The sequence below is a fragment of the Capsicum annuum genome, chromosome 12 (genome assembly GCF_002878395.1).
Source record: "Capsicum annuum cultivar UCD-10X-F1 chromosome 12, UCD10Xv1.1, whole genome shotgun sequence".
Taxonomy (NCBI): Eukaryota; Viridiplantae; Streptophyta; class Magnoliopsida; order Solanales; family Solanaceae; genus Capsicum; species Capsicum annuum.
Window position 1 is genome coordinate 154,516,501 of NC_061122.1, and position 15,019 is coordinate 154,531,519.

The following is a 15,019-nucleotide window of genomic DNA, read 5'->3' on the forward strand; positions in this document are numbered from 1 at the left end:
ATATCTCTCCATCAGACATTCAAAGTTTCTTGGGTTTAACTGGCTATTATAAATGCTTTATTGAGGGTTTTTTTCTATTTCATTCCCTATGTCTAGATTGACTCAGAAGAAAGTTAAGTTTTAGTTGTCAGATTCCTGTGAGAAGAGTTTTCAAGAGTTAAAGAATCGACTCACTTTTGCCCCAGTTTTAGCGCTACTTGATGGTACAGATGGGTTCATTGTCTATTGTGATGCATCTAGAATTAGTTTGGGTTGTATTTTGATGTAGAGAGGTAAGGTTATAGCCTATGCCTCTAGATAGCTTAAGCCTCTTGAAAAGAATTTTCTACCCATGACCTTTAGTTAGCTGCTATTGTGTTTGTATTAAAAATCTGAAGGAACTGTCTTTATAGGGTGCATGTTGATGTGTTTATGGATCACAAAAGTTTGCAGTATGTATTTACTCAGAGGGAGTTAAACCTTCACCAGAGAAGGTGGTTTGAATTGTTGAAGTATTATCATATGAGTGTATTGTATCATCCGGGCAAGGCCAATGTAGTGGCGGACTCCCTTAGTAGATTATGTATGGGCAGTGTTGCTCATGTGGAGAATGTTAAGACAAAAGTAGTTTGGGAAGTTCACCGGTTAGCTAGATTGGGTGTGAGGTTTGTTGACTCAACAGAAGGTAACATTTGGGTTCAGAGTAGTTCAGAATCATATCTAGTTTCTGAAGTGAAAGAGAAACAGGATAAGGATTCTAGTTTGGTCAAGCTGAAGGGTTCAGTTAAAGACCAAAATGTAGAGGTTTTATCCTAAAGGGGAGATGGTGTGTTAAGATACCATAGTATATTATATGTTCTACATGTTAATGATTTGAGGCAACGCATTGTGGCATAAGTGCATGGTGTGCATTATTTTATTCATCTGGGAGCCGCCAAGATGTATCACGATCTGCGGGAACTCTATTGGTGGAGTGGTATGAAGAAAGATATCACAGAATTTGTAGCCAAGTGTACAACTTGTCAACAGGTTAAGGTAGAGCACTAAAGACCTAGTGGTACTTTGTAAGAGTTTGGTATTCCTACTTGGACGTGGGAAGAGGTGAACATAGACTTTGTGATAGGGTTACCCCATTCGCATTGTCAGCATAATTTGATTTGGGTTATAGTATATAGATTGACTAAATCAGCTCATTTCTTGCTAGTTCACACATCCTACACAGCTGAAGATTATGCTAAGCTGTATATCAGAGAGTTGGTTAGATTGCACAGAGTTCCTTTATCCATCATCTCAGATAGGGGTAGTTAGTTTACCTCTCAGTTTTTGAAAGACTTTCAGAAGAGTGTTGGTACCCAAGTTTATATTAGTTCATCTTTTCATTCGCAGACAGATAGTCAGGCCAAAAGGACCATTCAGAATTTAGAGAATAGGTTGAGGGCATGTGTTCTTGATTTCAAAGGCAGTTGGGATGACCACTTGTCGTTTATCGAGTTTACCTACAAGAATAGTTACTATTCTAGTATTCAAATGGCCCTTCTTGAAGCTCTTTATGGGCGAATATATAGATCATAAATCAGTTGGTTTGAAGTGGGTAAGGTCAATTTGATTGGGCCAGATATGGTGTTTGAAGCCATGGAGAAAGTTCAATTGATTCAAGAGATATTAAAAGTAGCTCAGAGTTGTTTGAAATTTTATACAAATGTAATAAGGAGAGATCTTAAGTTTGAAGTAGATGATCTTATGTATTGGAAGTTTCACCCATGAAGAGGGTGAAGAGATTTGGCAAAAAGGGGAAGCTTAGCCCTCGATATGTAGGCCCCTACAGAATTTTGAGTCGCGTAGGGAAGGTAGAGTATGAGCTTGAGCTATCCAAAGACTTATCATCAATTCATCCTGTGTTCTAGTGTCCTTATTGAAGAAGTGCATGGACGATTGAGCTATTGTAGTTCCTCTAGAAAGCATAGATATTAAGAATAGCCTTTCATACGAAGAACTTTCAGTAGAGATTCATTATCATCAGATCCGTAGACTAAAGAAAAAATAAGTTCCCTTGGTCAATGTTCTGTGGGAAAATTAGTCTACTGAGGGTGATACTTGGGAAGAAGAAGAAAATATACATACCAAGTTTCCTCATCTCTTCTCCACAAACTTAGATTCAGCCAAAGGTAATGGTCTTTGTTAGTTCAGTTCTTTCCTAGTATCAGATTTAGTTATGTAGTCATCTTCCTGTAAATCCATGCACTTACAGATTAGATCAGTTGCTCAGTATGTTTTAGATTCAGTCATGCAGTTGTTTCAGTTTAGTTCCTCAAAATCTTCAGTTTAACTAGTCCCATTCGAGGATGAATGTTCCCAAGAGGGAGATAATGTAATACACCATACTTTTCTTAGCTCAGTTTAGCTCTTAGAATGTTAAGGTTCAACTTTAAAAATAAATAACTCTTGATATGAGTAGAATTTTCTAGTTTTAGACCCTTCAATGTGTAGATAATTGAATTAGCTTTCCAACGATACTAATTTTGCCTTAATCTGATGCTCAATTAAGAAGTTATGGCGATTTTAGTGAAAACAGTAGATCACCGTAATAAGCATTGTGCCACGGTAAAGGAAAGATTCACAATTGTCCGATTCTAGTGAAGCACCATGATTGGCCCGCGTCACAGTGAAGCTCCAATTCCCATTCATCCCATTCTAGTAGCTCCTCATAATTAGCCTGTATCGTACTAACATTCCTTATTGGACTGACACTATGTCACTGTGAAGTGCAAAATGGTACTCGTCCTTTTCCAATGATGCATTATGATTATGCTAAAGGACAAAATAGCAATCTTTCTTTTTCCAGTAAGCCACCGCGATAGCGGCGTGTCGCAGTGGGAGGCAAAATTGGTATTTCTAGTTTCGAGTAGAATTTTAAAAGGGCAATTTGGTCTTTTCCCAAGCTTCCAAACCATGAATAATAGCGGATTAAACTTATTCTAAGCCTATTATGCTCACTTTTCATCAAATTTCTCTCAAAGAAAACCTAGAACATCAAACCTTCATCCCAAAGAAATCCAAATTCCACCATTCTTTTTCCAAGATAGCTCAAAGTTAAAGATTTCCAATTCAAGAACTTCAAGAATCTATCTTCAAGAACACAAATAGGAACTCAAAGTTCAAGTTTCCTAATCTAATCATCAATTAAGGTATGTGGGGTTTTCAACAAGGATAATTCTTTAATCCTTGTTCCCAAAACTAGTTTTAAATTACAAAGTTACATGATTTTGTATGATTACCCACTAATTTCAAATTACGGTTCATACCCAATATAGTTATTTGCAAGATTATGAGATTTCAAGTGAATTAGATGTTAAATTGCATGACTACTTTTGTATATTCATGCGTATTGCAGAAATTTCGAGATTTAGACTTAAATTATCTATATTTTCATTACTTAGTGTAAGTTTTATGATGATTTGACATGAAATAGAAGCATAGGTTATTATCCCTAGTTTGAATGTTGTTATTTCAAGAAGATTATGTTTTTAAGTATCCTATGATTTGTTATATTTAAATTTTGAACAAAGATTTGATCTTTTGATGTTAGCTTAGATATGGAATCCACTTTATAGATTTAGCTACAGTTTACAATAAACAAATTTACTAGTGGTTTCATTGTGAACCCTTATATTAGTTTTTAAAGTAGATTTCTTACAAAATGAGCATACAGATTAAAGGGAGTAGTATTTAGTATTGAGTTGGGTATGTTTACATGCCCTAGAACTACGAGCCAATGTAGGTTCAGATTATCAGATTATTCCCATTTCAATATGGATGATAGACAAATAGGTGATCACTTCGATTAGGTTATACTTCTTTGCAAGAGTATGAAACCTCTCCCCAACGTGAGGTTTTCCCATAAGAAAACTAGATGTTAGACACTATGATAGCTCACATAGTGTATGTCATTTAGAAGAATCTCACTAATAGTAAGGACTTCCAGAATAGTTTTTAAAAGTATACCTTGTTCATGTGTGAACATTAGGTTTGCCTTGGAAACTCTTTTTTTATATGTGGGACCCACTTGAGATTTTGGTGTCATTTTTTGATTCGAAGAATAATAGTATAATATGTATATCATTACACTCTTATTAATGAATATATTATGATTTTAATAGCGTAATGACATTTTGTGGATTGTTAAGTGAAGACGAGCAAACAGTGCATAAAGTGAGGTTTTGTGGTTTGGCCTTAAGGTAGGCTTCTGCCTACTTTTCTATATAGATGATGTGTGATATATGTTATGTGTGGATATGGATATGAGTCTTGATTATGAGTAGTATGACTTGGCCTTTATTTTTGATGTTTGGAGTTTAGATGAGGGTTTGGGACCCGTAAAATGGCATATTTATACCCATTTTGAATCCTACTGCTTTACCTCTTTAATTTAGATTAGTTGTGATATGGTTATGATGTAAACCTATGTTTCGGCTGCGGTTTTAGCATTTGAATCGTGATTTGTATCGTTGACATTATTGGGATAGTGTGGTAGTCTTGAAACCCTAAGTTGGGTAGAGTTGGCTTAAGTACCCTTGTTTCTAGTTGAAGTTGCTATCTTAGGCTTTAATGTGTCTTATTTAACATCTAGAAGTTGGACTAGATACCTTAGCCTAGATTGGGGGCATGGTGTGGCTAATTATGGAAATTAAGGATTAGAAGTGGGATCGTCCGGACCACTTAGGCCTAAACTTGTGTTAAGCCTTGTGGACATAGTTGCGGATGTTAGACATAGATGAGGCTAGTAAACCTTAGAATAAAGATACTTCATGTCTTGATAACTTATATTGATTTTCTCGAATTGTGGCTTTTGAGTTATAGTTATGATACTTCTAGTGGAAGTGATATTAGGCATTTAGAGATGATATTCCTCTTAGATACATTATGTGGCCTATAGAAATGGTATTTCCTCTTAGACTTGATAATTATCCTATAGACATATTATTTTCTCTCAGACTTAATGATTGTCCTATAGAGATGCTATTTCCTCTTAGACTTGATGATTGGCCTATAGAGATGTTATTTTCTCTTAGACTTGATGATTGGCCTATAGAGATGCTATTTACTCTTTGACCTAATAATTGGCCTATAAAGTTTCTATTTCTTTTTGCCATGAATTTTGGGCCTATAAAGACGAGGTTCCTTTTAGATAAGGTAGTTGGCCTAGAGAGGTGATACTCCTCATAGTCATGATGTTTGATCTTTTGATTTAAGATATCCTATAGATGATTAAATATCTATATATATTATGCTTCCTAGTTATGAGATACCTCTTATGTAGGAGAATGATTACATACATATTGAAATTATGCCTCTTATGTGTAAGATGCCTTCCATGTGTGAGATGGTTAGAGATATGCTACGACTTATAAATATGATTATCGATATGAGTTCCTGATATGTATATAGGCCTAAGGCCATGATTTTGATATTGCGATTATTCCTGATATGTCATTAGGACAAGAGCCATGTTATGGTAATGATTGGATATCTGATAAGTTCTTATCATTATAAAAGATACGATTAAAATTTATGGATTCATATATATATTTGTATACACATCACTCCAATATCGGATGGAGGAAGACGTGGTATGTTTCTTATGACTTTATTGATTAGATACTGGAGATGGCTTGCATAGAAGAGGTACATTCATGATTATTATATTAGAAATTGATGTGATTATAGATGAAATACGATCTTATAAATGTTCTACCTATTTAACGGTTAAGATATGGTAGCTAGTTGTCTATTAGGTGACTATAGCACTTGATGGCTAGGAATCTAATATTTTCATTAATGAATCTTGCTTAGTTGAAATACGATAGTTAGAGATAGTTGATATATGGCTAATGATGATGTCAAGTTTAGCATAAGTGAAGATTACTGATATCTATGCCTAAGTTTATGATGTTGATTAGACGTTAAATGGGGAGTTGTGTATCAATGATGCTAGATAATAAGTAATGTTGGTAATAAGAGGTGGCTAGTTAATAACAATGAATAGTTGCTAAATAATTGACTAATGAATAGTTAAGCGAGGATTAGTTGGTAAACAATGTTAATTTATGAATTGTGTCTATTAATAAAAGACGATTAGATGATAAATGGTTCTATGTTTTCTAATAATAATGATCAGATATAGAATGATTAGTTGATAATAATGAATAGTGAATAAATGGAAATTCAGTGTAGTGATGAACCTTAACTTGATGTTAGATGTTGTCTATTAAATAAATAGTGGCTAGTTGCTATCCCATCAATAAGGATTATGTGAAGGATAATATTTTGTCTTATAACTAAAGGTTAGGTTATGACTAGCAGACCAGTGGTCCTATCATAATAAGCATTGGTTAGTGAATAACGAGTAGTTGGGAAGTGTTGACTAGATAGATATTCTGTGGTGATATGACTATGTTTATGAGTAGTCTAGTGTATAATATTCGATAATGTCTGTATTGTGATGATATTGACACCTGTCAAGGATAAAGGATATTATTGTAATGAGGTTGATACCCTATAAGGCTGGAGGATACTATTGTGGTGATGTTGATACCCAACAAGGTCGGAGGATACTATTGTTATGATATTGATACCCGACAAGGCTGGAGGATACCATTGTGATGATGTTCATACCTAACAAGTTTGAAGGATATTATTGTGATGATGTTGATACTTAGCAAGGCTGGAGGATACTATTTTGATGATGTTGATACCCAACAAGGCTAGAGGATACTATTTTGATGATGTTGATACCCGACAATGCCATAGGATACTATTATGATGATGCTGATACTCGGTAGGGCTGAAGGATATATTAATGATATGTTGCTGCAAGGCAAGGCCGGAGGTTGATGATGATGATGATGGTCCTAATAAGGACAACTATGATGAGTTGTAATATTACTTGTGTACTTTGCATTCAATTCTGTATATACATCGCCTATTACCAGTATGTACCTATATTTATCAGCCGATATAGGATGGTTGCATAGATATGGATAAAGAATATGCCTTGTGTTATTGTATGCTGATTGTACCTTCCGAGTCTAAGGTGGTAGGGGTACACATGGGCTCGACTAGGTATTTGGTTGTCCGAAGTAGCCCATTATTTACAATGTTATTGATATTATTATTATCATTGTTATGATCATTATTATGGCTAGCCTATGACAAATTGGTCATTGATCCAATATCGAGATTGAGGTATGTCTTCGGCCTCATCTATATTATGATCACATTACTATGCATGATTATCCATGTCTAGACATATGGATTAGAAACCCTGAGTATGATAGTATTTAAATCCTTATAGTATTATCATGAGGTCTTAGAATGAAGTTTTGTTGATATAGGTTATTCTTTGAGATGACCTCATATTTATATGTATAAATATATATATACATACATACATACATACATATATATATCTAGCAATATGAAGCTATGGTACTATAGTATATCCCTCCCTTAATTATTGATTTTGTATATTTGTTCCTTGGCATTGATATTATTATATATTCTTCTTCCGCTCTTTATTCGTATATTTGCTAAGGATATATGGTATAGTGTTGAGATTCCTAAGTATGGCTTGAATAAGATGATTCACCTTGATATTTCATTAGTCTTGTTATGTTAGACTTTTGTTCATGAATAGGATAGTTTTACCTTATTATTCTCATTTACTTGTTATATGATTTTTGAACACTTGGGTGTACATTTCATTCTGTTTATATGCTGTGTCTATGGGCTTTATCTTTGGAGCTCAGATGGCAGATGTCTACTAAGTACCATTCACTTGGTACTCATACTACACTTTTGAAGCCTTCAAATCATAGTACAGATTATTGCCATTGATGTGTACATCGCACAGAGCAGCCTTAGTTTGGAGACTTAGAGTGAGATCCTAACATTTGAAGTATTACTTATCTCTCTCCTATGTATTAGACTAGTCTCTAAGTTGTATTTGGAGATAAGTTATATCAGCATATTCCTCCTTGATATATCACTTTTGTACTCTTCTTATATTTAGAAGCTCTTGTACTAATAAAGTAGTTCATTACTAGCCGTTCTAGACTTTGGGTTGTCTTGCCTACTGGTAAGTTATGGTAGGCGCCTTCATGACATGGGAAGTTGGGTCATGATAGATTGGTATCAAAGCCTAGGTTATAACAGTGTATTAGTACGAGAGCTAAGTTTTAGTAAAGTCTTGAGGATCAGTGCGGAGACATCCTCAACATATCTTTAGGAGGCTACAATGATATTTTAGGAAATTCACTTCTTGACTCCTTACTGTATAGCCGCATTATTATGAACCTCAAACATATCATTTAACTCCTTTCTATCCCTAAATAACTATGAGACATTGTCGATAGATGCAGATGAGACTTCAACACATATTTCCAAAGTTTTAGCGTAGCGTTAGACTAGAGAGTTTGAGATGGACATCGAAAATCTTCAGCGGAAGCCAAAAAGAATATGGGTCTATTGGTATTCATCAGGGTTCTTTACTAGTTTTGAGTACAAGATTGGATTTCTCATATGGTCCATTCATTTTCCTATAGAACATCCTACTGAGCCGGACATTGGTGTAAGGATGTGTTAGAGGGTTGGTATTTCCACTCTGTTTGGCGTCAGAGCACTGGATAGCAGCTGAATCTTCTTTCCATAAGGATGTTGTGAGACTTATAGAAATGGTAGTTAGAGGCATTCCATCAGTAAAATGCTATTGGTATTTTAACCGAGAGTGAGGATTCTTCTGGTAGAGTTCATCTTAACCTGTAGCCCATCGATTCTATGCAGACAGTATGCTATACTATGAGTAGTTCTCAAACTTATTGTGGTGATCATAGTGGGCAAAGTTCTCATTAGACTTACAGAGTATGGTATGGTTCTTCAGGCCATGAAGACCATTATGGATATTCAGAGGCAATATCTCAAAGTATTCCAAGATCTTAGTTTGGTTATGTCATAATGAGACACTAGTTCTGAGAATACCCCAAGTATGAGATAGATGATCAACTAGAGTTAACATATATTTTCCTTGCCGGCCTAGGGTTCCTGAGATAGAATGTGATTTTGGATATATGGACACAATTTTCCAAAGTTCTCTCAGTAATAGTTGGCCAGCTATTTGGGCTCAGCTTGTGTCTCGCCATGTTGGTGCTTCAAAAGTTTGCTTCAACTGCAGATTGACCAACTACTAGTCTAGGGAGTGTCCCAAACATGATATTTACCGTCCTTCAGCTTATTTGGATCAGTTTATGACGTTATGACATCTTCAATTAGAAATGGTGCGCTTGGCACCTTAGTTTATGATTTAGTCGGTTGATTTAATTTGGACCCGTTCAGCTTTATTTTTCTTATGCCCATCAGGCATGTGACTGCAAATGTTTCCATGATTGGTGTGGTTTTATTTCTTGCATTTATCTCTTTTTATGTTTATTGGGGTTTTCATGCCCATTGATAATTATATGCCTTGATGAATTGATATCAATTATTATGTTCTTTATTATTAAATTCATGATTATGTTACTACTCTGTGGTTTATTTCTTTTAGTAGTGGATGTAGTAGATCTATAATGATGTTTCCCCAATGGGTATAGTTTTGGGTTCGAGTCCCATTTATCATGGTACATGACCCCTATTGTAGCCCTTGAGTGGTATAAGATATTGTTGTTTATTTTTGTACCACCTATTCTATATGATTGGTATTGATATTGCTATTGCTATTGCTACCACTATGTGAGGCTATTTATATTACTTGATATTATTACTTGATGTTGTTACTTGATGAATTTTATCCTCGTTGGGTAGCTATATAGACTAGTGTTATCTAGTTATACTTTCATTTTCTTGTAATATTATTTGGTGGCTTGAGTAAATATTTCCCAATTTGATTAATTCTTTCCCTTAGCATGGCGAGGTTGATTGTGTTCCATCTTGGTTATCTGTATTAGATTGATTTGGGAATGTATTATGGGATCAGAGGTAAATTGCTCTTCCATTTCTCTTTATGGTTTTCGAGTCGGCAATTTAGTCATGTTTCTTGTATTGAGTTTAAGATTGTAGACTTGGCTCTTGCGTTTCAAAGGGTTTTGTTTTGGCTATCCCTTTCGGTATAACTCATTTGTTAGATGGACCAGTTTGAGGTCCATTCTTCGTTTATGGCTATTTCATCATCTGATAGTGATTTTTTTATTGATGTTAAGATGTCGTGGATTCATCTCATATGTATGTTGGGTTCGTTTCCTTGGGATGGTTTGCTCTATTGTTGGTGTGGATATTGGATACTCCTTTGTTGTTGTGATATGGTTTTGTCTAGTTTAATTGGAAAGTTAGAGGAAGGTGGCCTTTCCTATGATCACATGTTAAGTTGGCAAATTGGAAACTCATTAGTTGGGTTGGCGGTTCTCTGGTGATGGTCTCGACTTTGACCTTGGTTTTGAGATTGGTATTTCTTCTTTGATGATGTGATTCTTGGGTGGATTCAGGAAATCCCCATTTTAGCATTTGTTCGGCCTAGTGAGGATTAGTGAAGCGTTTCTCCTTAGTGATATGTACCAGTGGCTATTTCTTTACCTTGATGGAGTGTTGGATTGGCTAGTTGTAGTACCCTGTAAGATCCCAAGCTCAATTCAGCTCACAGTTGCATGTTTGAGAGGTTCAAGACTTGGAATTTTTACTAAGTCTTGAGGACTTAGTAATTTTGAAGGCTCCTAAACTTCGATGATTTTATTTTAACCCCTGACCCCGAGACGTTGATTTTTAGGTTGATTTATTATCGGGGATGTTCCTCTTGGGTAAGAAGGCAGGAAAAAGTTCACACCAGGATTGAAGAAGCTGGCTTGATAGAACCAGGATCAATGAAAGACAATGGAAAAGGCTGCTTATAAGCGTGATCCTCTATCCTCTCTCTTTCTATCATCAGAGAATCAATCTCATAGCCTAGCTACGTAGTAGGCTCAGAGCCTTTTTAAGAAGGAAGTATATCTCGGGTGAGTTTTGGAATTTTAGAATGAGCGTAGGGGCACTTTTGGAAACCAAACCACTAGAACCATCAGGATAAGCAGGCACCGCCCCCTCTAGTCCACCAGGGTAAGGCGGGCGCCGCCTGGTCCAGTCCATCACTCTAGGGCAGGCATTGTCTAGTTTAGTCCACCGCTCCAGAGCTTGTGCCGCTCCCTTCCTGTTCTGTTTAATTGTTGTTCTTTGAATTTTAAGGGTATTTGGGTCATTTCCCTTTACCTAAACCATTTATAAAATGAATTTGGGGCTTCCAAAGAGCATTATTTACCCTTTTATTCATAAATTGCTCTTAAGAAATCCTTCCTTTCTCCAAGAACAAGTCCAAACTCTTTCGCAAGAAATCAAGGAATTCAAGCTTCAAGTTTAAGAAATCCTCAAGGAATCTTTAAGATTTCATCTTGTAAGGTATCTTGGATGTTCATTCATGGGTCTCTTTCACCTATGAAGTCCAAAAATACTCTTTTGTTTAAATTATGAGTTTTTACATGTTCAAGATGAACTAGGTTCATGAATCTCTTGTAATTCAAGTATAAGATATGTTTACAAGTATTTTCAAGTGGAGTAAGCCATTTTATATGTTGAGTGTTGATATTTCTAAGTTAAATCCCCAGGTTAAGAAATTATCCATGTCGCCATGTTGTTTCCCATGTTTAGGGCGTTCCCATGTTCAGTGTTCATGTTTCTCTAATATTAATGTTTTATTCAGTGCTGGCAGGATATGAACACCCAATACCAATATGTTATACATGATTTCGGTTTTTTAAATTCTCTGACAGTTAATTATTGAATTTTATAAGTATACTTAGAGATTTATGATCATTATGAGCACCAGTTAAACTTAGTTCAGTATAGTATCAGTGTTAGTTCAGTTGGGAGTGGGATTTAGCATCGAGCGAACTAGGGATGAGGCCTCACCTCCCATCAGAGGGTGTGACCTTTAGTAGCAGTCCATAAGTTCCAGAACTACGTAGCCAGCGTAGGTTTGAGATGTCTTCCTGCCAGTTGAGGGTAGACACATATCTCATGAGGGCACCTGCAAGATGAGGGTGACTCCTATGTCTTTCAGGACACCAGTTTAGTAGATCCACATAGATAGTGTTAGTACCGATGGCACGGTACTGACACCCTTTCAACTGGGATTATAGGTTGGACCCCGATTAGATCAGATTGGGGTATATCGGTTAGATGATACCTCCTACAGTCTCAGTACCATATTCAGTGTGTTTTAGCTTAGGTTTGTTTGATTAAGTGTACAGATTTTTAGTTATTCAGTTATACAACTTTCAGTCTTTTAGATTATAGATTTATCTCAGTAATATATTTATGCTTGGTCTTGCATTCTCAGATATTATATCTTTATGCATTATTGCTCAGTTATCCCATGCAATCTAGCCGGTACTCATCTTATGTACCGGTACATTTAAAGTACTAATCGCATACTCTACGTTGCGCTATGTTGTCTTATAATTTAGGTTTGGATGCTCAGTTTCCCAATTTTACATAGTGACAACGCCCAAGCGCACACGCAAGTGTACGTGGACTACTAAGTAATATAGTGGCCTTCAAGAAATCTGAGTTATCAATCCCATAGAGACTAGATTTAGTAACGATTTGATTTCAGTTTACACTTTTAGATTCAATTGATATGAGAGTAACTAAATGAATAGTTTGACATTTGTAAATTAAAACTAAACAATGTCGATAGTAAAGGTCTTGAGACAATCAATAAGAGAAAACCTAGGGTTGAAGCACTCTGAACAATCATATTATGCTTTTGGATTTCATTCGTTAACTTTCTTATCTTGGTTGTTTATTCATTGGGTTAATTGCGCGATTATGGTTTCCCAACCTCTAATATATTACCTAAGTTGAACCTTACACCTACATCGTTGAGCGGGGATGTAATAATTCACTTAAGTTCTTAACAATTGTCATCCTACATATGAATCAAGTAAGGTATCTAAGTACATCCCTGTCCTAGATACTAATTCAAGTTTCTTATTTTATAAAGAATGAAGAACAATACTCTACTTATTCCCATGTTTTATTGACCTATTCCCTCTCCCGAGTTCACAAGGTTGACAATGGATGTATTCTAAGGGTCGCGCATCCTTAAAATAGTTAAAACAAGAATAAGCAAACAACCAATTTTGATAAGCAAAGCAAACAAACTTAATAGATAGCAATAATAATCATGTTCTTGGCTTCAACCCCGAAAAAGGGTGTTTAGACATGCATAGTCATAATCATAATCACAAAATAGTAATTAACAACTAAAAACATGAATGAACTCAATAAAAATAATGAAAACCTGATGAAGAAGTTGTAGCATCCCTTTGCTCTCCAAAATAATCTAAAAGATGTGTAAAAACATGATATAACATGTATTTATAGTATCGGAGTAAGCCCTTTCTGTGTTGGACAATAAAACCTTCAGTTATTAAGCCCGGTATTTGGTGGGGCGCTGCCCTAGGTTTATCCCCGCTCCAGGCAAGGCATCACCTCCAAATCGCCTTCTAAGGCAAGGGAGCACCGAAATGAGCCCCCGTCATGGGATAAGAGTGATTAGGACTACCACAAACCTATTGGTTACTAATTTAGGACTCTTTTGAATCCAATGATATTTTTTATGCGTCAGTTTGCTACTCCTACTGTTAACAAGCGCCCAATACATTCCAAAGGTCCAAAAGTGTGTCAATCTGCGTATTGTTCCTCCGTTTAGCCATTCCGAGACTTTTTGAGTTGTTCCCACTTGATTTGAAGTTTTTATATCCTTTATATATCATCACAATCCATTCACCAATCATCCTACATCTAAAACGATGAACTAGAAACACGAGCTAAGCATAGGCTAATTTCACTTTGATCTTTACCTCATTGTCTTGACCCTTGGCTTGATCCAATTGACCATTGATCATTTAAAATAAGTTATTTCACATATAAATATACATAAAAAATATTTGAAACAATTTAAACACAATATAATCCACCGAAATCAACTAGACAAGCACCTAGCTCAAGCTAGTAACACTAGTTTTCGGGGTTGAACTCTAAATGAATCTTTTAAGTACAAACTTGTTTGGAACTCACTTTAAACATCATAAACACATGCTTTAAAACTTATATGCACATTTATCTCATTATCAACCCATATATCACATGAATCATCCTCAAAATAAGGCCAAAAAGGTTAGAATAGTGACGCTAGAATGCATAAATACTCCCAACTCACCACCCCACACTTAAAGCCTTGTTCGTCCTCGAACAAATATTAACTATAAACATCATGAGATGAAGACTCTACACTTCTTCTACATGCAAGACACTCAAGCTAGTAGCACAATGACTACACAAAATGTAAGTTACTATACTAAGCATGTTAGAAACACAATTGAAAGCTTATGAACACTACTCCAAAACATTCTATCCTCAAGAATTGACTCTCTTAGTTGGAAAAATCATGCTTATGATTCAATAAAAGACATCATACAAATCACCCATATTCATAAAACATGTGCCCTCACAACAAGAGAGTTGCCCATAATCACTCATAATTAAGCAATTTAGAACATAATGGGTAAAAGAATCAAATCACGTTCACTCTCAAAAAGAATTCACAAGTTAAAAACAATGAACAATAGGCTTGCCCTTAGTGTAATGCTCCACTAATAGTCTAATGTAAAGCTTAAGATCAATTAGGACTTTTTTGGTTTGTAAAGTAGGCTAAGAGACGGGTAGGAACTATTTGGAAATAGTGACTAACCTCTCTAAGAGCTTTAATACAATAAATTATACATTTAAAATCACTCTCCAATAACCAAACTACACTTATTCATTAATCCATACCTTTGTTTTTGCCCCATCTCTTTTAAGCATTTTCACAAACACATGGTGGGTAGATTGCTTATTCCTTCAAGATTCAATTTTTTTCATTCTCTATAATCATGGGAATATTTTTAACACCATTTATATCAAT